Genomic DNA, 25,383 nt, shown 5'->3' with positions numbered 1-25,383 from the left:
TTAACCATGGTAGATATCTGGTCTTTTAGAAGTAGATGTTGTTGTATTAGGTGGTGGCAGTACACACCTTAGCCCCAGCAGAGGCAGATGTATCTCGAGTTCGAGACAGAGTGCGTTCCAGGACAGCCTTGTACACAGAGGAACCCTGTCTTGAAAAATCAAAAGGAAAAAAAGGGAAGAAAGAAAGAGGTGAGGCTTAGCATAATCTCTGTTTTGGTTTAAAGAGGCCACATTTTCAAGTGAATAAAATTAAAAACTAGATTGCCCCCAGGGCAGTGGTGTCACAGGTCTTTAAATCCAGATGTTCCAGGCAGAGTTCAAGGTCTGCCTGGTCAAAATCTTGTCTCAAAAAACAAACAAACAAAAAAACCCAAAACAGAACAAAACAAAACCAAAAAATCCTAGGTTACCTGCATTTATTATTTTGCTATGTGATTCTCATTGCCTTGGGCAAATGCTATGTTAATTATTGTCCTTGTACAGCCGGGATAAAGAAAAGCTGCTTTAGCCAGGTGTAGTGGCTAAATACCTGTAATTCCCAGCCCTTGAGAGGCTGAGGCAGGGAGATTGCTGTGAGTTAATAGTTTAGCCTGGGGCTGGAGAGATGGCTCAGCGGTTTAGAGCTCTGATTGCTCTTCCAGAGGTCCTGAGTTCATTTCCCAGCAACCACATGGTGGCTCACAACCATCTGTAATGGGATCTGATGCCCTCTTCTGGTGTGTCTGAAGACAGCTACAGTGTACTTATATAATAAATAAATAAATCTTTAAAAAAAAAATAGTTCAGCCTGGTCTACAGAGTGAGACTCTGCCTCAAACATGTAGCTCAAACTTGGTCCCTAAATAAATATTAGGTGTGATTATGCAGTGTCATTTTATGTTGTCATTTTGATGTTATCTTTGAACATTCCTCACAAAGATATATATATATATATATTTGTATATATATATACAGATATGTTATATGTATATAAAGTAAAATAATAAAAATAATTAGGTTGAAGTATTGAGGGTTTGTGAGATGGCTCAGCAGGTCATGCTGCTTGCCACCGAGTCTGTTGACCTGAATTTGATTTCAGGGGCTCACATAGTGGAAGGAGAAGATGGAATCTGGAAAGTTGTCCCCTGACCTTCACAAATGTATAGGAGATGTGTGCTTTGTCATCTGTGTCAGAGGGCAGCTTTCAGGACAGCTCTTTTCTGTCATTGTGGGTCCAGGCATGGGACTTGGGGTTGGCAGGTACTTTTACCACTGAGCCATGTGACTTGCCCAAGACAGCAAGATTTTAAATAAATTCTGTTATACAGAAACTTTTGAATTATTGTTTCTAGTGTATCCTTGTTTTTTTTTTTTAATTTTAGACAAAAGTTTAAAAACTACTATACATATGTAGTACTTTAGGCTTTAAGAGTGCTTGCAAAGTGAATTCTTTATAATTACTGGGGAAAGGTTATTAAAAATTGACAGTTACTTGTTTACCTAACACCACTGTATAATTTATTTGTCACAGTTACACTACAGGGCAGATAGTATAGTTTTTGACTTTTATATTTGAGAAACAAATTCAGGTTTAACCACTTGTTTAAGATCACTGACATGCTCAGGGCTTGCTGGCACTGCCTATAATCCCAGCACTAGGGAGGTAGAGACAGGTGGATCTCTGAATTCCATGCTAGCCAAGGGTACATAGTGAGATCTTTTATCTCAGTTCTTGTTCTTTCTAATAGAAAATGCTTTCTGGAAGAAATCAGTTTGACTTTACTGAAATTTGTTACACATGTTATACTTCTTCCTGAAACATATTGCCACTTTCAATGGCATTTTAGGCAATATATACATACAACAAATGTGCTTATACATTTTTAGATATTACAGATATTAGTTAGAAAATATTACTTCTGTCAGGCTTAAGTAAGTGTGGTTCTTTTTTTTTCGGAGGTGGGGACCGAACCCAGGGCCTTGTGCTTCCTAGGTAAGCGCTCTACCACTGAGCTAAATCCCCAGCCCCCAGGCTTAAGTGTTTAAAGAGAGACATAATTCTGACAGTCATTGTGAGATTATTTTGTGGAAACAGGATGTGTCTACTTGCAATAACTTCATGTAACTGAAGTTTTGCCTTCAAAGTAGAAAGATTTTGTCATTAATACTTGTTTTGTTTTTAAAACAGTAGCTCCTTATGTAGCTCAAGCTGACCTTGAATTCCTAATTTTCTGCTTTGCCCTTGGTGCTAGAATTATGGGTGCATAATGCCTGGCCTCAGTTTCCTCAGCATCCTTATTAATGCTTCTGATAGTCTCTGTACTAGGTAGTGGAATTGTTAATTTTGTTAGAACTGGTTTTAGTTTTTTAAAGGAGATTAGGCATGAGTAAATTTCATGACCTTTAGTGTTTTGGGTTTGTATTACTTGAATCTTTTCATGCTTCTAGGTTTGGCTGTATATCCCCTAGGCCTTTAAAGAACATTCAGGTCAGGCGCAGCACTGCAATCTCCTATGAAATAGAAACAAAAGTGATAAAGGCCCCTTCTGTTCTTACCTGTCTGGCTAAGTCATCCCAGTCTGATTGGGCACTATCATGGGCTTACTGGGAGGTCTCACCATGAGGCCTCATTCCAGGATCAAGTTCTATAGGCATCATCCCAGGAAAAAAAGAGGAGGGTTCTTGGGAGGGTCTCTTGTTCTAGAGTATTGATTGGGAGCAGGTAGGGTCAGGATCCCTGCAAGAGGAAAAGCAGAGAATGAAGTTGGATGTGTCTTTTTCTTGTTCAATGCAGCTGTTATTTTGTTAGTCAGTCTGTGAGCCTACTCTTCTTACATCCATTTGTGATAGTAATTTTTTTATACTCTTTCCTATTATGACAGTGTGTCTTTCTCAAAAATGGAGAGTCATAGGTGAGATACTGTAGTCACAATAAAACTTGGACATACTGGCATTCTTAAGGGTATTGGCTACTTGGTTCTGTGTCATCTGGAAATGACCACAAAACTTTAAAAATATGCTTAAAATAAAGATGATCAGTTGTAAATTGTATGAGGTTTAAATATGGATCTAATATTTCTGAAAAATTTGCATTCAAATTGATATGTATTTTAAGTACAGATTGAATTTGGCAAGTTTAGGACCAGAAAGTTAAAATTAATAGTTTTCAATTAGCATTACAGGTTGAATAATATTTGGCTTATTGGTTAAATATATATTGTTATTGAGCTCATTTATGTTGATTTCACTTACATTTTAAACATTTGTAATTTTTTATATTTTTTTCTTTTATTGGATTTTTTATTTACGTAAACATTTGTAAATTTAAATTTTAAGTTTTGGTTAGCTTAATGTTCTATTTCTATTGTCTGTTACAAACTGACCCCGTTAAAATGCTATAAAAGAGTTGACATTTTAGCAAATTTACTACTTCCTTTTAAAAATATTGTAGCACCTTTTCTGTTTTTTTTTCACTACCATTCTTTATAAATGACAGTTCTTTGCTGTTGCTGATTAGAGAAATATTGCATTTAACATTTTTCTTTTTAATTTGTAGTGCTTTGATCATCTGATTATTATAAAAATGGGAATCTGTTCTTTTAAGTGTTTCTCTAGTCATTTTGCAGCATGTCTTTATCAGAAATATTTCTTCTTGTATTCTTTGAGTATGGTAGTTGTTGGCAAGAAAGACAAGTGGAAGTTACTAATGGCTGCAAGTATCTGGAAAAATTTTAAAATAACTTTATTATAAAAACACCGTGGGAAGTAGTGAGGTAGGTCTTTAATCCAACACCCAGAAGGCAAAGGCAGGTGGATCTCTGAATTTGAGACCAGCCTGGTCTAGTACAGTTGGGAGTTCTAGGACAGCCAGAGTTACATAAAGAAACCCTGTCTTAAAAAAAAACAACTAACCAACCAACCAACCAACCAACCAACCAAACAAACAAACAAAAACTTACAAATAAAAAAATCACCTCACATCAAAATTAACCAGATCCAAAGTCTATATATATATCTCAGTAAAACTCCTGTAATTTAGGATAGCCTTTTTGAAGTTGTAGTGCTTCACCTTGGCTTTTACACTTTGACTATACAATATATATTTATACACTTATACACACCAAAAATGAAAAATTTCTGACAGCTAGAACTGGAAAAACAATTAGTTTAATTGTATTCATCACCTGCATTCAGTTCTCCTTCATTTCCTAATATTTACCTTTTCGTGGCCTCTCTTGTATATGTTATACTGTGCTCAAATGTACATTTGTTTACATGTACACATATATTATTGGCTAGATTCTACATACGAGGGAAAATGAGCAGGTTTTTTTGAGAATGTAGGACCTTACTTAAATATATATTGTAAGTCCATTTTCTTACAAGTTTTGCGATTACATTAGTGCTAACCAGTACTCCATACAAATGTATATATCAAACTTCCATCGTCTACTGATGAACAACTAGGCTGATTCCAGTTCTTTGCTTTAGTGAATAAAGTAGCAATATACATGTTTTTATTTTTCTTAATTTATTAGAAAAATCACTTTCCTGGCTGGGTATATAATTTGTAGAGTGCTTGCCCAGCTGGTATAGTACTTGGCTGCAATCCTAGCACTTGGTAAGTACCAATTTTATAACTAAACTTTTGGTCATGAAGCTAAATTTACAGTTGAGTTCTTATCCAGGTATGTATTATTTTTAAGTTCTTAGAGATTTGTTTGGTCTACAAATGGAAATATTTAGTTAAGACTGTAAGTTTATCACTTGCTATATTATCATTTTGAACAAAGTTTTAAGTCATTCTTGATAACTGCCAAACTTATTTTTGTTTTCTACTTGTTAATGTTTGTTCAGAGGTGCAAGAAACCTCACTGCTTTTCAGATAATTTCTTTCTCTCTCTCTCTCTCTCTCTCTTTCTTTCTTTCTTTCTTTCTTTCTTTCTTTCTTTCTTTCATGTGTATGGGTATATCACTTGCATTTATGTCTATATCATGTATATGCTTGGTGCCCTTGGAGGTCAGAAGACAGAGTATTGGATCCTCTGAGGAGGCCAATGGATCCCTTGGGACTGGAGTTTTTTGTTTTTTGTTTTTTGTTTTTTTTTTTTTTTTTCTTTTTAAATGGTTGTAAGCTGCCATGTGGGTGTTGGAAATCAAACTTGGGTTGGCTGGGAGAATGGCTCAATGTTGTTTTAACTACCAAACCATATCTCCTGCCTTTCTCAGAAAATTTTGTTAAAAGTCAAATATTAGGGGCTTAAAATAACAGTGATACTTGATAGTGTATTGCTGGATCAGGCCTGGTGGTGCACACCTTTAATCTCAGCATTCAGAAAAAGGAAGGTGGATCATTGTCAGTTTGCCAGTCTGGTTTACATATTGAGTTCCAGGCGAGCCAGGGCTACATAAGGAGGCCCTGTTTCAACAAACAAAATAAACTGATGGGTATGATTGATCAACAAGGACATGTTCTCCTAGCACTCTAGAGGCAAAGATAGAAGGATTGCTGCAAGTTCAAGGCCAACCTGATCTAAAAAGTGATTTCTAGACTAACCAAGGCAGCAGTATAGTGAGTCCCTTTCTCAAAGCAATAGGAAAAATATTTGAGGAAGTTTAGTTTGTATACTGACTAAGCTTGGAGGTGGAGGAACTTTAGTGTGTTTTTCACTTCCTTCCTTCCTTATACATGCAAGCATACAGGGCACATACCACAGCATGTATTTGGAAGTCTGTAACATGTGACAACTGGCTGGAATTGGTGTTTCTCTCGTTTTAAACCATGTGAGTTATGAGAGTGAACTCTGGCATGGTTGATATTGTTCTCTCTCACTGGCCTAAGAGTTACTGTAAATATTTTGAACAGTTACAGCATAGTTACTTATGGACATACATAATTTATCTCATTTCCTGCCTAACCTAGATTATGTTATTTTTCTATTACAAATACAGTCTTACTCAGGTTATGACAGAAATATAGCTTTTTTTTTTTCTTTTTCTTTTTTTTTTTTCGGAGCTGGGGACCGAACCCAGGGCCTTGCATTTGCTAGGTAAGCACTCTACCACTGAGCTAAATCCCCAATCTGCTTTTTTTTTTTTTTTTTTTAAATAGAATTGTATTTTGTTAATTTGCATGTGGAGATCAGAGTTCAGGAGTGGGTTCTCTCCTTCCACCAACCAGTGGATTCTGGGGATTGGACTTGATTGGTAGGCATGTAACAAAGGACCTTTACTCACTGAACCCTTTCTCTAGCCTATCTGAAGTATTTTTTAATGTTGCTTTTGTTGTGGTAGGGATCAAATCCAAGGACTTGCACATGCTATGCAAGTGCTATATATACCTTTAGCCCTGTTATTATTAATGTCAATTTATTGTTTTGAAGTTATGGTCTTAATTTATGTTATCTTGCTTCAGACCACAGAAGAGCTAGGTTTACATACAAATGAATTATATGGCCCTCAGAAGTGCTGAAGTTTGGTGCCAGTAGCATAGTAGACTTATCAGATAGTTCAGTCATCTTAACTATCTTTTTAATCTTTTACATAAAGTATAGTAAATCTTCTAAAGTTGCTAAGTTTCTGATTTTATATTCCTTATAGTGATTTTTTAAAAATTTATGTGCTGGGCCAGAGATAGCTTAGTGTTTAAAATCACTTTTTGTTTTTGTTTTTGCACTTGGGTTTGGTTCCTTCCACACACATGGTATCTCACCATTTGTAACTCTAGTTCTAGGGGATCCAACACCCTCTTCTGGCCTCCAAGGACACCACACATACAGGTGGTGCACATTTATACATGCAGGAAAACATACACTTAAAAATAAATGTTTAAAAAATTGATTTGCTTTTATGGATATGTGTGTGTGTATGTGTGTGTGTATACACTTTCAGTGACATTAGTATGATTATTGTCTCACTTGTATGTTATGAACTAGTATTTATTGAGTAAATTAAGATATTCAATATGATGAGGTAAATGGTACATCAAATAATATACTATTAGAAACATAATTACATCATTTCTCTTTAGATATCTGTCATGATGAGTTGTGGTTTCAATAGCTTGTTGGTAGGATCGAATGTGAAATTTTATTAAACTGGGGGGTACATGCAATAAACCTTATGTTCTTGGTGTTAAGAAAAGGGTAAAAATTGTAGTTTACATATATTTTAATTTAGATGCTATTTTTGTATATGGTGTGCATATGTACATGTGTTCATGTATGATGGTATGCAGTGCCATAATGTGGGTGTGGAGGTCAGAGAACAATAACCTGGGTGGGGTTTCTCTCCCTACCTTCCACCTTGTTTGAGGCAGAATTTCTTTGGTTTGCCACTGTACTATCTACTTCAGACTAGCTGGGCCACAACTTTTTTGGGGAATTTCTTCTGTCTGTACCTCCCATTTTGGTCTAGGAGTGATAGGACATTTGCCTTTTTATTTTGAATGGGTTCCAAGGATACAAAATTAGGTCTTAAACTTTGCACAGCTGTCTCCCCTAGCCCATATTCTCATTTAATACTTGTGACATAAAAAGCCAATGTCATTTTAGAGATAAAGAAACTGAAGTTAAATGATTTACCAAGACCACAACTAGCAAATAATAGGACTGGGAGTTGAGTCCAGATCTTTTTTGTTTTTTTGTTTTTTTTTTTTTTAAACCTTTCCATTACTTTAAGGTTGAGAATCCTCTTAACTTTATAATTGCCTTGTTAGTATACATTAAAGTTAGTATACATGTTCAATTTGTTTATGGACTAAAAGATTGAAGTGATCTTTCAGTATTCAATTTGGTGTTTGATGTTATTTTAAATATGCAAAGCCAAAATTAGGTTTCAGTGTACTCTTTAGTTTGTATGGCATTTGTAACTGAGCTGTATTTTGGGGAGATAAGTCACATTGTGTGAATGGTTTTCCAAGAAATTGGAAGAGGCTGATTAAAAAAAATGAGGATCTGTGAATAGGAATGTGAAATTAAACTAGAACACTCTGAGTCATAATCATTGATTAGTGTTTACAAAGACATGGTCATACAGGGTAGGTATTCAGGAACTTCAAAGATAAAAGATTGGACTAAATGACCTCCTGAGCCCTTAATTGCTGCTATTCTCTGGTTTATTGAGAATTATTTGCCTGTGTTATTCTCATTTCAGAATGTAGTATTACTTTGAGCTTTACTTTTGTAGCTCAAAGGTAGAGTGCTTGCTTAGCATTCATGAGGTTCAGTTCCTGGTCTATGTCAGCATTTGGGTTTTTTTAGCTTTTTTTTTTTTTTTTTTTGAAGTTAGATTTTTATCAGTTAGGTCCTTGTAGAATAATCATGAATCAAGGATCTTGAGTTAGAGCTAAATATGGCTAAGAGTGATTCAGGTGATATGACTCATATGTTTGGGGTGTGTGTGTGTGTGTGTGTGTGTGTGTGTGTGTGTGTGTGTGTGTTGCTGGAAATTGATCTCAGGGCCTTGTGCATATTAGGCAAGTGTTCTATCACTGACCTGCTGCCCAGGAATCAATACCTTTGGTAGCCTTTAATTTGATATATTAAAGAGAAGTTTCTGTTCTCATTTAGAATTTTTAGATATGTTAGTGTGAGTTTAATATAAACACATTTTTGTAAATTGAACTTTATGTGAAAAGTAGTACACTTAAAAATGTCTTGTAAGTGGCAGAGGGTTGACAATTTGAGGGGCCGTCAGAGTAGAGAGTTGGGAAGAGGGGTGGGGAACAGAAAATAGGAGCAAAGCCATATACATATAAAAATGTCATAATATGGGGTTGGGGATTTAGCTCAGTGGTAGAGTGCTTGCCTAGCAAGTGCAAGGCCCTGGGTTCAGTCCCCAGCTCCGAAAAAAAGAAAAGAAAAAAAATGTCATAATGTAGCCCATTGTATGCTCACTAAAAACATAAAATTAAGTAAAATGCTATTTACAACTAAAAAGAAAAAAAGTCTTAGGTCAGCAAATGGCTCAGTTACATAGCACAGCCTGGTAACCTGAGTTCTGTCACTGAAACCCATGTAAAGGTGGTAGGAGAGAACTGCCATCACATAGTTATCTTCTGGCCCCATCATGAAAACCATGGTACATGTGTTCAAATACACATCATGCATGTACATACAATACTAATAATAAAATTTAAAGTCTCTTTGACTGCATGTGGGCAAGTTTGAAAAATAAGACATTTTATCTTGTTTTAGAGATAAAGAACTTAGATTCTCAAGTTACCTACCCTTTTTTCTTGTACTTTTTTTTTTGCGAATTATCCATATTTTACTAGTTTTACTCATCATTATAAGAGCCAATATCTCTGACATTCTCATTGCTGAATATTCTCTCATGTTTGTGATTTAGTTGATAGTAATTGATAGAACTGCTTAAAACTGAACAGATAATATCTATAGAACTAATTGAAAACACTTTGGAGGGTGATTCTTTGCATGCAATACCATAAATTTATTATGATATTGGAAAGGAGGAGGATAGTAGTACATCTTTGATTGTACAGTAGTTATGAGCTGCCCTATGCTTGCAATATTTGTTTTTGTTCTTTATATAGAATCTTTTTTTAACTCAATTTTGTGTATTGATTTGACTTTTTGGAGACAGAATTTCACTGTGTAACCAAGGTTGTACTTGAACTCTTTGTGAGGGCTAGGCTGGCCTCAGGCTCATAAGTCTCCTGGCTGCAGTGATTATAGGTGTGTGCCACCATGACCTGCTAGCAAATCCAATTTTAAATTTAAATTTAAATTTTTGTGTGTTTTTAATTGACTCAGTTATTAGCAAAAGATGAGGTGATAGGAATAAGGTCTTTTGCATATTCTAAGATATTATGTTTTTCAATGAAAGTTTAATTTATTTTAATAGTAAGATATGCAGGTAACAAATGCAGAATTTTTCAACTCCATTTTGTAGTACTTTGCTTCTAAATTTAGGTAATATAAGAAAGGAGATTGTCAGTTATACTATAACCATTACTATGCATTCCTAAACAAGTGTGTTGCATTCCTAAATGTAGTGTGCTGCATGCACTACTGAGCATAATGTGAAAAGAAAAGTGCCATAAAAAAGCTAAGTACCAACTAACTAGCTAGAAAAAGCTTTTAATGGGATGGCTGGCATGGTCATTAATCTGGTACACTAGTACTTGGGAAAGTGGTCACATGTACTAGGGTGCAATTTGTTTTAGTTTTTAGAACCCAAAATAAGAGACTCAGAATTCAGACTTAAATGCTAATGTGGTGAAAACAGCCTAATTTAGTTTAGGAGATTTGGTTCATATGTAAGCTATAGAAGAATGATGCATTGTGGGTAAAGATCTGTCAACTTTAGGCCTTTGTCTTACATATACTTCTAATTCTTTGATTCAGTCTTAGTTCTGCGACTCTTTTCCAGATGTTTGGAAGTATGGTATGGTTTGCTATAGTTGAGCTTTTTAACTTTTTATGACTGAGAAGTATTCAAGTATTCTAAGTAACACTTTGAACTTACTTACTTACTTACTTACTTTGAAATAACTTACAAAAAGCCTAAAATTTCTTTAAAAAAATAAGGGGTACTATTTATAGATTACTCTGAAAAACTTTTAGGGTAAAAATTGGTTGGGTTTGTTTGTTTGTTTTATTTTGTACTGAATGTTGATCCTAGTGCCTTACACATGTTAGGCAAATACTTTACTGTTGAGATATATCAGTCCCTTTTGTGTTTATTTTGAGACAGGGTCTCATTAGTTTCCAGCTAGTCTAGAATTTATAATTCTTATGCCTTAGCCTCTGGAATAGCCACTATACTTTTGGTCCTTTTGCCCTAGCCTGAAGCTACATTTTTTAAAAATAATAATGTATTTAAAACTAATTAAACATTGTTGATAATTATTTGCTACAAAATGAAAATTATTGGCTATATAAATTTTAGTTTCTGCCATATGTAATTGTAACACTGTTGATTTCATTTTTAGAAAGGAACAGATAATTATGGTTTTATGTAACAGCTGAAGTTAGGTCCATGTAAAGTTCTTTTTTCTTTTTTTCATTTTTGTTTTCTTCTTTAAGACAGGGTCTTATGCAGCTCTGGAGCAGAGAATGGCCTTGAATTCCTGATATTCAGGAAATTCCACTCCCATAATCCCATTTCTGCATGCATTGGTTCATATAGTACTGGAGCTCCAAAATGGGGGATGGATGCTAGACAAGGTTTTGCTAACGTTGCCATATCTTAGTTAGATAATCTATTTTTATTTTAAAGATTTCAGTTTTAATTAAGTGTGTATGGTTAGATAGGGAGAGGGTTGTGCATATGTATGCAGTATTAGTATTGATAGACTAGAAGAGGGCATCAAGTATTGTAGAACTTGAGTTATAGGTAGTTATGAAACACTGATGTGGGGTCCTGGAGACTGAAGTTGGATACTCTGCAAGAGTAGGACATGTTCCCAGTGATGAGCCATCTCTCCAGTTCCAATCTGTTAGGTTTTTACTTTTATTTTGAATTTAATCTTTATTAACAGGCAGAAGAGAGTACTGTTTAGCTGTAACAAGATGGCGACACTAAAATTTATCAGCAACTTTTTGAACTTGAGTTTCTGAAAGACCAGACTAGCCACTAACTCCCCAAGTGCTGGGATTAAAGGCATGGGCCACCACTATCCGGATATGATAATCATTTTTTATTTTAAAAATTCAAGAAATGGGGTTGGGGATTTAGCTCAGTGGTAGAGCGCTTGCCTAGCAAGCTCAAGGCCCTGGGTTCAGTCCCCAGCTCAAAAAAAAAAAAAAAAAAATTCAAGAAATGATAATTCAGTAAAATGTACAGCGACAAACTTACATATATACATACACACATAATATATCCATAAACCATTATCACAGTCAAGCTATTTATTAATATTTTCCAGAACTCTAATCTGGAAACTGTATTACAATGGGTGGATGTTTTTCCATTTTGGAGTTAATCTGTCTTAGAGACTTTCTAATCTTTAGTTTGTGCTGGTAGTTTTCTACCTTGTGACCCAGGTTAGGGTCTTATTATTTTGGGTATTTCTTCTAACTCTGGGTGCTATTACAACTTGGCTTCAGACTTCCATTTCTTATTCTTAGTCTTTCTTGATTTCCTCCTTTGTACAAGTATTTTATTTGTTTGCTTGTTTGCTTGCTTGTTCCTTTCCTTTCCTCTTCCTCTGCCTCTCCCCTTCCCCTTCTGTTTTTCAAGGCAGGGTTCCTTTGTGTTGGCCTCCTGTCCTGGAATTCACTCTGCACTTTGTAGACCAGGCTGGCCTCTGAGATTTTCTGCCTCTGCCTCTGCCTCCCAAGTGCTGGGATTAAAAGTGTATGCCACCACCGCCAGCTACACTTGGCTTTTTTATATACCTTGGGACCTCCTGGCCAGGTTTGATATCACCCACAGTGTGCTAAAGGTGATAAAGGAGGAGTCCTTTATCGAGAAAATGTCTCAAAAGACTTGTCTACAGGCATTTTTTCAATTGAGATTCTCTCTTCCCAGATGACTTCAACTTGTATCAAGTTGACAAAAAACAAACAAACAAACAAAAAGCCTATTAGCACATTATGTCTTGAGAAATAGCAATTGGAAGATACGGTTTTGAAACTGAGTGTCTGAAAATTCTCTAATTGGTAGTTTGGATATTATGGTTTAGAATGGAAATGGTTCTTGTAGACTTTAAAGGGATGCTTTATTTTAGCTTTTTGAATTATTGTTGCATGCTGGTAGGACATTTTGTTGTCTCCCATTTCTAAAAATTTTCAAAGTTTCCTTTTTTTTCTTGTTTTTAAGTATTTTGAAATACATTAATTGCTGCTGTGGTGTAGATTTTTTATTGCTCTTAGTGTTTGTTAATAGTGGCCATCAATTCTGAGAATTTTCCTTCTACTTATTTCTTGTCCTTGATTTCTTTGTTTTGAAGCAACTATTTTTTTTTCTCCTAGAGGGGTTGTCTTATCTTTTTTTTTTTTTTAAAGAATTTTTTAATTTATTTTACGCATATGAGTACACTGTCGCTGTTTTCAGACACACCAGAAGAGGGCATTGGATCTCATTACAGATGGTTGTGAGCCACCATGTGGTTGCTGGGATTTGAACTCAGGACCTCTGGAAGAGCAGTCCATGCTCTTAACCGCTGAGCCACCTCTCCAGCCCAAATAAATGTCTTTTTTTTTCTTTTTCTTTTTTTCGGGAGCTGGGGACCGAACGCAGGGCCTTGCACTTCCTAGGTAAGCGCTCTACCACTGAGCTAAATCCCCAACTTCTGTCTTATCTTTTAGTCTTTTGTTATGAATTTCTCTATGAAGTTTTGATTTGACCATGCTATTAAGTTTAATTTTGCTGTAATGTGTGTGTGTGTGTGTGTGTGTGTGTGTGTGTGTGTGTGTGTGTGTATACATACAGATATACCTCAAGTAAGTTAAAAAACATATCTTTTTCATGCATAAAAGGTAATTGCTGGGGATATGGCGCAATGGGTAAAGTGCTTGCTTGCTGTGTTACTGACTTTTAAAGGACTATAGAGCAACCAGTTCAAGCACTTATAAGAAACTTCTAAACACAATCTTTGAAAGGACAAAAAACCTTTCATTGTTTTATATTTTGTGTGTGTCCTCATGTATGTGCACTTGTGTTCTGTGTGTGTCCATGTCTTATATTTGGAGCCCATAGACTGACAATGGGGATTTTCCTGTCTCTTTTTCCCTGGGGCTGGAATTACAGCAGCAATTTTCCTGGCTACTTGGTTTTGTTTGTTTGTTTGTTTGATTCGTTCGTTCGTTCATTTGTTTGATTCGTTCGTTCGTTCGTTCATTCATTCATTCATTCATTCATTCATTCATTCATTGTGCCAGGATATCTATGTAGTCTTAGTTATCCTGACTGTGAATTACAGCAGGAATTTACCTGGTTGCTTGCTAATTGTTTGCTTGCTTACTTGTTTATTGTGCTAGGGTGTCTATGTAGTTCTGGTTATGTAGGCCACTCTGGCTTCAAACTAACAAAGATCCTCCTGCCTGTTTCCTGAATGCTGCTAACCACACCTGGCATAGTAAGTAATGTTTCATTTTGAGTGTCATATTCCGTCACCCAATTGTAAGTTTTTAGCCCATTTTGTTTAGATTTTATAAGGTTTTTAGTTTAAATGTTTGTTTGGTTTTTTTCTCTTTTTCTTCCCTGCTCCCCGTCTCTTGTTTTTTTCCCCCCTTGTATTATATAGAGGTGAAGATAGAGATGTCAAAAAGATTGAATGATATCAGTTGGCCAGTAGACTTTTAATCAGGTCTTTCTGGGAAATGAATTACAGCTGTAGTAGAAAGAGGGAACCATGTGGTATATTTGGATTCTGGTGACATTTTCCATTCTTTCTAACTCCAAGACAACCCAATATATTAAAAACAGGGTGTAAAACTTCATTAGGATTTGAAGATTATCATAAATAGTGTGTGTGTGTGTGTGTGTGTGTGTGTGTGTGCGTGTGTGCGCACGCGCGGCACGCGTGTATACATGTCATATAGTAATTTAAGTTTCAGTAACCTAATTTGCCATCTTTTATGTATTTAAAATTAGGAACATGAGGTTTTTCTCCTAATTAAGAGACATATCAATAGTGATAACTATCTGGAAATTTTCCTGTGTGTAATATTAAGTGAAATATTTCCATTTCTGTTACTTATGTGAAACCAATTAGTTATGGATTTATGTGAAACCAACTAGTTATGGTGGTTCATACTTGGGAGTCTAAGGCAAGTGTATTATTTGAGTTCAAGACTAGCTTGGGCTACAGAATAAAACTGTCAAAAAACAAAATTTATGTAAAACTTTGGTCTTTTTTTTTTTTTAAATAACTTTTAAACTTATCCTTACCTCAAGAGGTTAAAAGAGTTTAGATTTATTTTATTTTCTGTGTATGAATGTTTTGCATGTGTATGTATGCACATCACATGCATGCTAGATGCCTGCTGAGGTCAGAAGAGGTTCCCAGAACTAAAGTTATGGATGGTTGTGAGCTACCATGTAGGCCCTGGGACTTGAACCCAGGTCCTCTGGAAGAATCTGCTTTTTAACAGTAGAGCCTATTTGAGACAAGTTCTTACTATAAAGCCCTAGGTTGCCTGGGCTTTTTAAAGAGCCATCTACCTCCTAGTGCTGGGATTGAAGGCATTCACCATCATGCCTGGCTAAAGATTTTTTTGTATGTAACCTGCCATCCTAAATGGAAAGCTGCTTTATTTCATCAAATACTTATTTTAGATTATTTACTTAGTAAAAAAACAAATTGAAGAAAGGAAATAAGACTTTCTAGCTTACAGGGTGCAGCCCTTAATATATTTCACAAACATTAGTTAATATAATTACTAAGTCATTTCCTGATAGTTTTCTTCTCATCTGTTTGCTGTCTTTAGCATTTTTGTTTTTTAAGTATTTTAATACAACAGTGATTTATTACTATGTATTTAAAACATATACCATTTACTTAGTAGTCTTATTTACCCAGGATCTATACAAGAGTGCCTTAGAGTGGGTGAGGTGAATTACACAGTTAATTATTTTCCCTCTTAATTAATACCTATGGAAAGGAACTTTCTTGTCTTTGTAGTACCTAAAAATTATTACTTTGAATCTAGTTGTGCTTCCCCATCCTCACCACCTCAAATAGGAGAACATGTTAACGAAAAGTGTTCCTTTTTTTTGGTACATGATTTATTTATTTATTTTCACTGTAGATCTCTTTAGACACACCAGAAGAGGACATCAGATCCCATTACAGATAATTGTGAGCCACCATGTGGTTGCTGGGAATTGAACTTAGGACCTCTGGAAGAGCAGTGCTCTTAACCACTGAGCCATCTCTCTAGCCCACAAAAAGTTTTCTTAAAAGAAAAATTTGCTGCATGAATCCATACCCTTTCTTTTTCTCACTAGAATACAAACAGGCATTTTAAAAAAGACAAAACAAGGGGTTGGGGATTTAGCTCAGTGGTAGAGCGCTTGCCTAGGAAGCGCAAGGCCCTGGGTTAGGTCCCCAGCTCCGAAAAAAAGAAAAAGAAAAAAAAAAGATAAAATAAAACCTAACAAATCGGGCTGGAGAGATGGCTCAGCGGGTAGGAGCACTGACTGCTCTTCCAGAGGTCCTGAGTTCAAATCCCAGCAACCACATGGTGGCTCACAACCATCTGTAATGGGATCCAATGCCTTCTTCTGGTGTGTCTGAAGACAGCTACAGTGTACTCATACAAAACCCAAAATAAATTAAAAAAAAAAAAAAAACCTAACAAATCAGCAGAAATAGATGAAGCAAATAACCAGGAGAAAAAGAGCCCAAGGAAAAGCACAAGAAACATATACAGAGACACACATATGCACACACAAATTCCAGTAAAACACAAAACCAGAAACTATAACATATATACAAAAGACCTATAAGGGAGGAAAAAAAGGATAGAGAAAAAGAATAAAAATAATACTCAGAGGAAACATTACAAGAGAATGAACCGTCAAAAAGCTATTGAATTCATTTTGTGTTGAGCATTACTGCTTAAGCACGGGGTCCTGCCTTTAGGAATGGTTTGTTTATGCAATAAGACTGTTGGAGAAAACTAATTTTTACTTTACTATGGTTATCAATTGGCTCCTGGGTTACCGATGGCGGGGAGGTGGGGTTCGAGGAGGAGCTTGTGACTATTTCCCCTTTCAGTGCTGGGACCCTATCTGGTCCAGATCATGGAAGCCTTTCCTTGCATTCTCTGAGTTGATGTGTGAGTTAATATGTGTATTAGTCCTGCTGTGTTTAGAAGGCCTTGTTTCCTTGGTGTCCTCTATCCCCTCTGGCTCTTCAAATCTTTCTGCTGCCTCTTCTGCAAGGTTACCTGAGCCCCATGGGGAGGGATTTGATGAAGACACCACATTTAGGAGTTAGTGTAGCAAGGTTTCTGCATATTTTCCAGCTGTTCGTATAAGTATTTGTTCCCATCTACTGCTAAGAGGAAGCTTTTCTGACAACATCTGAGCAAAGACACTACTCTATGCATATCTGGCAGATACAATATTGTATGTAGTTAGGAGTCCTTTTATTGCTGTGTTCCTTTAGCAGAACAGTAATATTTGGTTTTTACCCAGGTACCTATCTAGTCTTATGTTCTTGACACCTGAGCTTTGTCAGGGTTGGGTTCTGTCTCATGGAGTGGGCCTTAAATCCAATCAAATACTAATTGATTGGTTACTCAACAAGCTTTGTGTCACTATTGCACCAGAGTATCTTGCAGGCAGGTCAGCATTTGTAGATAGAACAGCTTGTAGCTGGGTTGGTGTTTACCTTTCTCCTCTGATAGAGTACCTTTTAGTACCATGAACACTAGGCTGTAAGGGTGAAAGCTCTAGGTAGGCACCAGCTTGACTTTTCTGGGTTCTGTGAGTTGTGTAGGTGTTTTCAACAATAGGGCCATTATCAATTGGTGGAGATCAACCAATAGCCTTGACAATAGCTTGGGTTGTTGTAGAGGATGGTTGTCCATTGGGTCCCTTTGGCCAACAACTCAGTGATGTTTCATTTGGTGACATGGGATGTCTATTAAGGGCTTTGTGTCCCTTCACTATTTGTTAATTCAATTTAAATTTATCTTGTGTTTATATTTTAAGACGCTTCTACCATGTTGGGTTTCCATATTCTTTCCTTTACTCCCTTCCCTCCTTCTCTTTGATTTCTTCCATTGTCTTTCTCCCTCTAACCATTGCCTATCTGTAGTAACTAATCTTTTTCCCCTTCCTAAGGAGGACCCCCCCACCCCATTCTCTTACTTTATACCTAACTTCTGTGGCTATATGGATTGTAGCTCACTTATGGAAGACTTAATAACTAACATCCACGTATAAGTGAATATATATCATATTTCCTTTTTGGGTTTTGGTTATCTCATGATTTTTTCCCTCTAGCTCCATCCATTTACTTGCCAATTTTACATATTGTTTAAATTTATTGTAAAAAATTTATTGTTTAAATGTGCCACATTTTCTTTATCCATTGTTTTATTGACAGATATCTAGGCTGTTTCCATTTTCTGACTATTATGAATAGAGAAGCAGTAAAAGTGGTTGAAAAGGTGTCTCTGTTGAAGGATGTAGAGTTCTTTAGGTATATGCACAAAAGTGGTATCTTGAGGTAAATCTATTTATTTCCAGCTTCCTGAGAAATGCCACATTGATTTCCATAGTGGTGGAATACGTTTGCAGTTCCGTCAGCAGTGGATGAGTGTTTCCTTTAATCCTCATCAACATGAGATGTCATTTGTTTTATTGATTTTGGCATTTTTGACTGGATTGATGAGATCTCAAGGTAGTGCTGATGTGCATTTCTTTGAGGACTAGGGAGTTGAACATTTCTTAGTATTCCAAATTTCTGAGCCATCTCTCCAGCCCAATAAAGTTCCTTCATGCTCTGCCCTCCTTTGCCCATAGAAAATCAAATGTGCTTCTTTTTATTTATGCATTCACGCACATGTCTATTCATACTATATTTTGAAAAACCATGTGAACATTTCTGTGGCTCACTTTGTTTTCTGAAGTTTAAGAAATTCTTATCAGGTATAATGAATATTAAAAGACAATTTGGAAGTATAGCATAGATACCTGGTAAGTGCATACTATATAATCATTAGGACCTGAGTTTGGGTCTCCTGCACTCATGTAAAAGCCTGATGCAGCAGTGTGTGTATTTTATTAGAGCTGGGGAGATGGAGTCAAAATCCTGAGGGCTTGCTGACCAGGCAGACAGTCTAGCTGAATCTGAATTCTAGGTTTTGTAAGAGGTTTTCTCAGAAAATAAGTGGAGAGTGATAGAAGAAAATACCTATTGTATTTCTACATGCATAGTCACATAGACCCTCATACCACATCCATGTACACATACAAAAAAAGACAGTTTGGAATTGGATACCCTTAATGCTGTTTTTCCTCATCTCTTATCTTAAATGGATTACATATGGACCACTTAGCCAGGGTGGCTAATGTTAGTTAAAAAAGTCAAGATATTCCATCCTTACATACTTAAGAAATAAAATATGTAGTAATAGAGCACAGAAAGACAGTTCCCTAAATGAAGACAATAAAACTTCATAGGGTCTCACAATAACTCTCACCAGATAATCAAAGAATTGATTAATGAAGTTAATACATGGTTTTCCCCCTGTGGTTTTAGAGAAACCAAGTTATCAAAATTTTAGCTATTTTTGGTATTTCATACTAAACTTGGATGAGATGGAAAGTCTATAAAATTATAAGAGAAGACTTATTGGTTCTCCTAATTGTCTCAGCTCTTTGTTTCTTCAACTAACTAAAGATAAAAAATTATGTATATACTGATTAGAGTACTATATAATGTTTTAATACATGCATAGATTTTGTATATTTTAAAGAAGCTAAGCGTATTTATCTTTTCAAACATAATTTTAAGATCCTCTCTTACAGATTTTTTGAGATGAATATACATTATTGTTATATCTAGTCACCCCATGTGAATTAAATAGCATTTCAGAACTTCTTACACCCATCCAATTTGTACTTAGTGTCACTGAGCATAATTTTTCCAGTTTTTGTTTATTTTATACCATGAAATGGCTGCAAAGTGACACCTTATTATGATTTTGTATTTGTTTCATAATTAATAACATCAAATATCTTCTAAATGACCATTGTAGATCTTTTCAGTTCCTTTGCCCATATTTTAATTTAGATTATTTGTGATTTTATTATACTTATGAAAGTTTTCAATATAGATTATACAAATCTTTTTTTTTTTTTTGGTTCTTTTTTTCGGAGCTGGGGACCGAACCCAGGGCCTTGTGCTTCCTAGGTAAGCGCTCTACCACTGAGCTAAATCCCCAGCCCCTATACAAATCTTTTTTAAAAGATTTATTATATAAGTACACTGTAACTGTCTTCAGACACACCAGAAGAGGACATTAGATCTCATTACAGATGGTTGTAGGTCACTGTGTGGTTGCTGGGATTTGAACTCAGGACCTCTTTTTTCCCTCCCTCTTTTTTTCAGAGCTGGGGACGGAACCCAGGGCCTTGCGCTTGCTAGGCAAGCACTCTACCACTAAGCTAAATCCCCAACCCCCAAACTCAGGACCTCTTGAAGAGCAGTCAGTGCTTTTAACCACTGAGCCATCTCTCTAGCCTCATACAAATCTTTTTTTCAGAGATATGGGTAGCTAACTTTTTGCTTTTTGGGTTTTGTTTTCAGTTTCTTGGCAGTGTGGTACCCTGCCTTAGCCATCCCCTGTGTATCCACACCCCTAAATAAAAACAGGGGTAACCCAAGGTTTAAAGGCCTTTTTTGTTTTTTCCCTCCTCACATTGAATTGTTTTGGTATCCTTTATCTTTAAAAAGACTTTAGGTATATGGATATTTTTGTTTGTTTTTTTGAGACATGGTCTTGTATATCCTGAGTACCCTGGAATTTGCCGTGCAGACCTGGCAAACCTCAAAACATCTGCCAAAACATTTTGTTGACCCCATTTCTCATTTTTACTTAGTCACTCTGTTTTGATTCTTTTGTACCATCTATCAAATTCCTGAGTGCCTGATTTACAAGAACAAATTTCTGAAAATCATTTTGGACTTTGCACCTCCTTTCATTAGTTAACATCCTTTCCTTTTTTTCTTGTTTTTGGGACAGGGTCTCATGTGGCCCAGACTGGTTTTGAACTCATTTTTGAATTCTTGATAATTCTGACTCCCTGATTTATTTCTTCCCTCTTCTTTGCCCCTCTCATTCTCCACCCCCTCCCTTTTCCTATTCCCTCACACTATTTTCTCACATGTATGTGTGTGAACTTATGGATACTACAGTACTTGTATAGAGATGAGAGGAAAACTTGGTAAAGTCAGTTTTCTCTTTTCACCATGTGTTCCCTGAATTGAACTCAGGTTGTCAGCCTTGGTGGCAAGCTTCTTTACTGCCTTAGCCATCTCATTAGCCCTTGAGTCAACTTTCTAAGTGCTGGTATTACAGATGTATATCACTGTTCCTGGCTTTGATTTTTTTTTATTTTTACATTCTTCATTTTTCTTGCAATCACCTTGTACTTACTGTATTTGTGCTTGTGTATATATGGAGGCCAAATCTTGAAAGGACCCAAGTTCAATTCCCAGCACTGTAGGAAGTAAGAGCCTCACTGTATAATCACTAATTCAAGAGACTAATGAATATGAAACAATTTTTAATATACCCAGAAAGGGACTCCAGGATAGAGAAAAAGCAAAAATGCCTGGTGCACTAAAATGATACAGACTTTTTGATTTACTTGGTTTAAATTACTTCATCCCCCCCCTCACTTTTAATGTCTTATATACCATATCCAATTTGGGATTTTTGCAGGCTTTTCTGCCCTCCTAAATCTGGACTATATGCTAGTTTGCTGCACAAATGGTCTTTTGGTATTGTTGCCCCCTTTTTGCAGATCTGTTCCTGAACCCTTCTTTAACATACAAAATATTTTGTTAAATATATTTAATATTTATAGATTTTAATAAATGCAATTCTTAAAATATTAACGTATCTGCTGTCTTGCTAATAAGAGAAAGATGCATGTATGTTAAACTTTGAGTGTATTTACCCATGAAAGTACTTTTAAAAGCAAATTTTCTGTAGGAGTCTATAATTTCACTTTTCCTTCTTAACATTCTGCTCTAAGACTGGGGAGATAGATGGCTCAGGCTGTAAAGTACTTTAGGGCCTGTGTGTGATCCTCAGAACTCATGGTGTTTGTTTGTTTGTTTGTTTGTTTGTTTATTAAAGTGAAAGCCAAGTGTGGTGGTGTATGTTTGAATGCCAGTGCTGGGGAGGTGAAGACAAGTAGGTCCCTGGGACTCAGCAGCTAGCCAGTGAGGCTGTTTCCAGACTAGTGAGAGACTTTGTTTCAGGTGGCTGTGGCAGGGGCGATGGTAGCGGTGGTGGTGATGATATGGAGATATAGCTCATGCAGAACAGCTCGAAATGTTGTTTTTAGATCTCTACCCATAGAGAAAGGAGGCTGTCCTGGTATTTTTCTCTTTTGGAAACTCGACTTAAATGAATAATACTTTCCTCTTTTCATTACAGTTTGTTTGTCTTAGCTTTTTCTCTGCCATCTGTGCTGGTTTGGTAAACAGACTCTTGTAAATATGTGTTTTTCCTTTGAGAAGGGTTTCAATTGGAGATTTTCTACTTATTTTTTTGTTTTCTTTTTTCTGGGAAGGTTTTTGTTTTTGTTGTTCTTGTTTTTTTGAAATCTTGTGATTACTCTCACCCATCCTTCTGAATCTCTTGCCTGATTATTCTTTTTTTTTTTTTTTTTCCCGGAGCTGGGGACTGAACCCAGGGCCTTGTGCTTCCTAGGCAAGCGCTCTACCACTGAGCTAAATCCCCAACCCGCCTGATTATTCTGTTTGGGCTATTTTGTCAAAAAATTGTTTTCTACCTACTTCTGGCAAGCTTTTGTTTGTGAATATATCTTTATTTTTGGTTCTATCCCTGTCATCTTCTTGTTTTAGGATCACAGTAACATATCTTATGGACTCTAAAGGCAGATGATTCCTCCGGACTCTTTTGTTGTTGTTGTCTTTTGTTTTTGTGTTTGTTTGTTTGTTTGTTCGTTTTTGAGTGTCTTGAACTCTTTCCTCAGTTTATCCTACTTAATGCTGGGATCACTGGTATGTTCCACCCAAGGGCTCTGAGTCCTATCTCATTTGGCCTCTTTCCTTAAGAGCTTCATCATGCCTCTTAAACCTAACAAATTGTGTTTATACTCTGCTTGACATCCCCTGCTTTCTCCCTCCCCCCAGCCCCCCCAAAATAAAAGAAAGCAGTTTTGATTATCAGGGTCAGTGAATTCATTGAGAATCTCATTAGCTTTGCAGTATCTACCACCACCACCACCACCACCACCACCACCACCACCACCACCACCACCACCACCACCACCACCACCTTCCTCTCCTGTGCTGACACTTTTGTATGACCTTATGACCTTCTGGTTCAGTGTTAGTTATTCAATGAGTTTTGTTCTATTGGCTTCTTCAGTGACTCCCCTTGCCACCCCCCCCCTCCAAGAAAAAAATGTTGGCATTTGATGCTGAAGAAAATTTCCATTTGATCTTCATCTGGCTCAGTTTTCTCCTTGGTTCCTTGTCAGCTTAATTGCTTTCTTTAGGAAGGTGTAGTAGTCCTAGGCCTTACATGAGAGAGCTGAAAGTTCAGCCCCTTCAGTTAGTTGCCTTCACACTAATCTCTACTATTTCAGTTAAACCTGCACCACCACCACCACCACTTTTAAATTTATGACAACGTCTAGGGTATTGTTTACTCTAGATACTGTAAGTCATTTAGGAGAAAATAGTGTGTTTTTTTTTTAAATCGAAATAGTATTTTTTGTTGTTCAACTATTTTATATTTCTGTCACATTTTATTATTAACTTAAAGCTTTCTCTAAGCCAAGTTTTAGATACATTAGGTGCTCCCCAAACATAGAGGGGTACAGTGAAATGACTTAGGTTCTAGCATATAAATCTGTAGTCCAAATTTGGAAATTTAAATGGAGGGTGCTTAGTGAATAGAACCTATAAATTAGTATATATCTGTTTTGAGAAAATGGTATCTTTAAGTAGAAGAATCCAGTTGCAGTAAAATGAGTATAAAGATAAGCTGTAGTAAGAAGGGTCCAACAGAAGAACAAAAACAGACTTTATTTACTATTTTTAATGGAGAATTTAAAAAAATTACAGACTGGTACAATTTCAAAGTAATTCTTTTTTTTAATTGGATATATTTCTTTATTTACATTTCAAATGTTATTCCCTTTCCTGGTTTCCTGTCCATAAGCCCCCATCCCTTCCTCCTGCCCCATAAGAGTGTCCCCCCCCCCCCCAACAACATTCCCCTGCAGTGGGGGAGTCCAACCTTGGCAGGACCAAGGGCTTCCCCTTATACTGGTGCCCACAAAAGGCTATTCTCTGCTACATATGCAGTTGGAGCCCTGGGTCGGTCCATGTATAGTCTTGGGTAGTGGTTTAGTCCCTGGAAGCTCTGGCTGGTTGTCATTGTTCTTTTTCTTTTTCTTTTTTTTTTTTTTCTTTTTTTTTTTTTTCCCTTTTCTTTTTTTCCGAGCTGGGGACCGAACCCAGGGCCTTGCGCTTGCTAGGCAAGCGCTCTACCACTGAGCTAAATCCCCAACCCCGTTGTCATTGTTCTTATGGGGTTGCAAGCCCCTTCAGCTCTTTGAACCCTTCCTCTGATTCCCCCAAAGGGGGTCCCGTTCTCAGCTCAGTGGTTTGCTGTTAGCATTCGCCTTGCTCGGTATTTGTCATGCTCTGGATGTGTCTCTCAGGAGAGACCTATATCCGGTTCCTGTCAGCATGCGCTTCTTAGTTGCATCAATCTTACCTAGTTTTTGTGGCTGTATATATATGGGCCACATGTGGGGCAGGCTCTGAATGGCCATTTCTTCAGTCTCTGCTCTAAACTTTGCCTCCATGTCTCCTCCTATGGATATTTTTGTTCCCCTTTTAAGAAGGAGTGGGAACATCTGCATTTTGGTCATCCTTCTTGAGCTTCCTGTGGTCTGTGGATTGCATCTTGGGTAATTTGAGCTTTTGGGCTCAAAATAATTAAGATGATTCCGTGGGATATAAAGGACATTGTACCTTATTCTTGTGATTATCATATATTTTACTTATTGAGGAAAATTCAACTATTGTAAACTTTTTTCCTAAGGGATAGACCTAGTTTTGTTTTAGGGATAGTGTATTTGAAGGTTGTAAGGACATCTGCCACCTGCATTTTAATCTAGGTTTGCCCACAAAAAGATTCAGGAGTTATTTTTCTATTGTATCATTGTATGCATTTTTTTTTAAAGTTGCAAGAATCATTTTGCCTCTTAGTTATTTACCCACTCCCTAGGTCTCTTCTGATATCATCATGAAGAATAAAATAGGGGCCTAGGGGCTATAGAGATAGATGTCTTTGTGGTTAAGAACACTTTGTGCGTTTTTAAAGAACCTGGATTGGGTTTCTAGTACCCACATGGCAGGTCAAATATCTGTAAATCTGTGAGATCTGACAACCTTTTTCTTGCCTCCAAGAGCACTATATACATGTGTATGCGCATACACTCAGGCACAAACACACACACATAAAATAGAATGAAAAAATACATAAGCAAATACTTCTCTCATTTAAAAGTGCTAATATACAACCTACTCCATCAGAGAATATTCCAGACTCAAATAATTATGATTTATTTTAAATTGCTGATAGATTCACTATTTTCTATTATAATTGGAATTTGTACTTTAGTAGTTTCACACTGCTGCTTATTACCTGTCTGAAATTAATTTTTATCACAATACCTAACATAAGTACCTAAGTT

The 25,383-nt window shown here is 36.4% G+C and overlaps 1 protein-coding gene across 51 annotated transcripts in view; it reads left to right on the top strand.

Moving 5' to 3' along the window:
• Positions 1–25,383, top strand: part of Wnk1 (WNK lysine deficient protein kinase 1) — a 126,394-nt gene that overhangs the window by 8,514 nt on the left and 92,497 nt on the right.

The sequence above is a fragment of the Rattus norvegicus genome, chromosome 4 (assembly GCF_021556685.1).
Source record: "Rattus norvegicus strain SHRSP/BbbUtx chromosome 4, alternate assembly SHRSP_T2T, whole genome shotgun sequence".
Taxonomy (NCBI): domain Eukaryota; kingdom Metazoa; phylum Chordata; class Mammalia; order Rodentia; family Muridae; genus Rattus; species Rattus norvegicus.
Note: the sequence above shows the minus strand (reverse complement) of the source record. Positions and strands in the feature narration are given on the sequence as shown.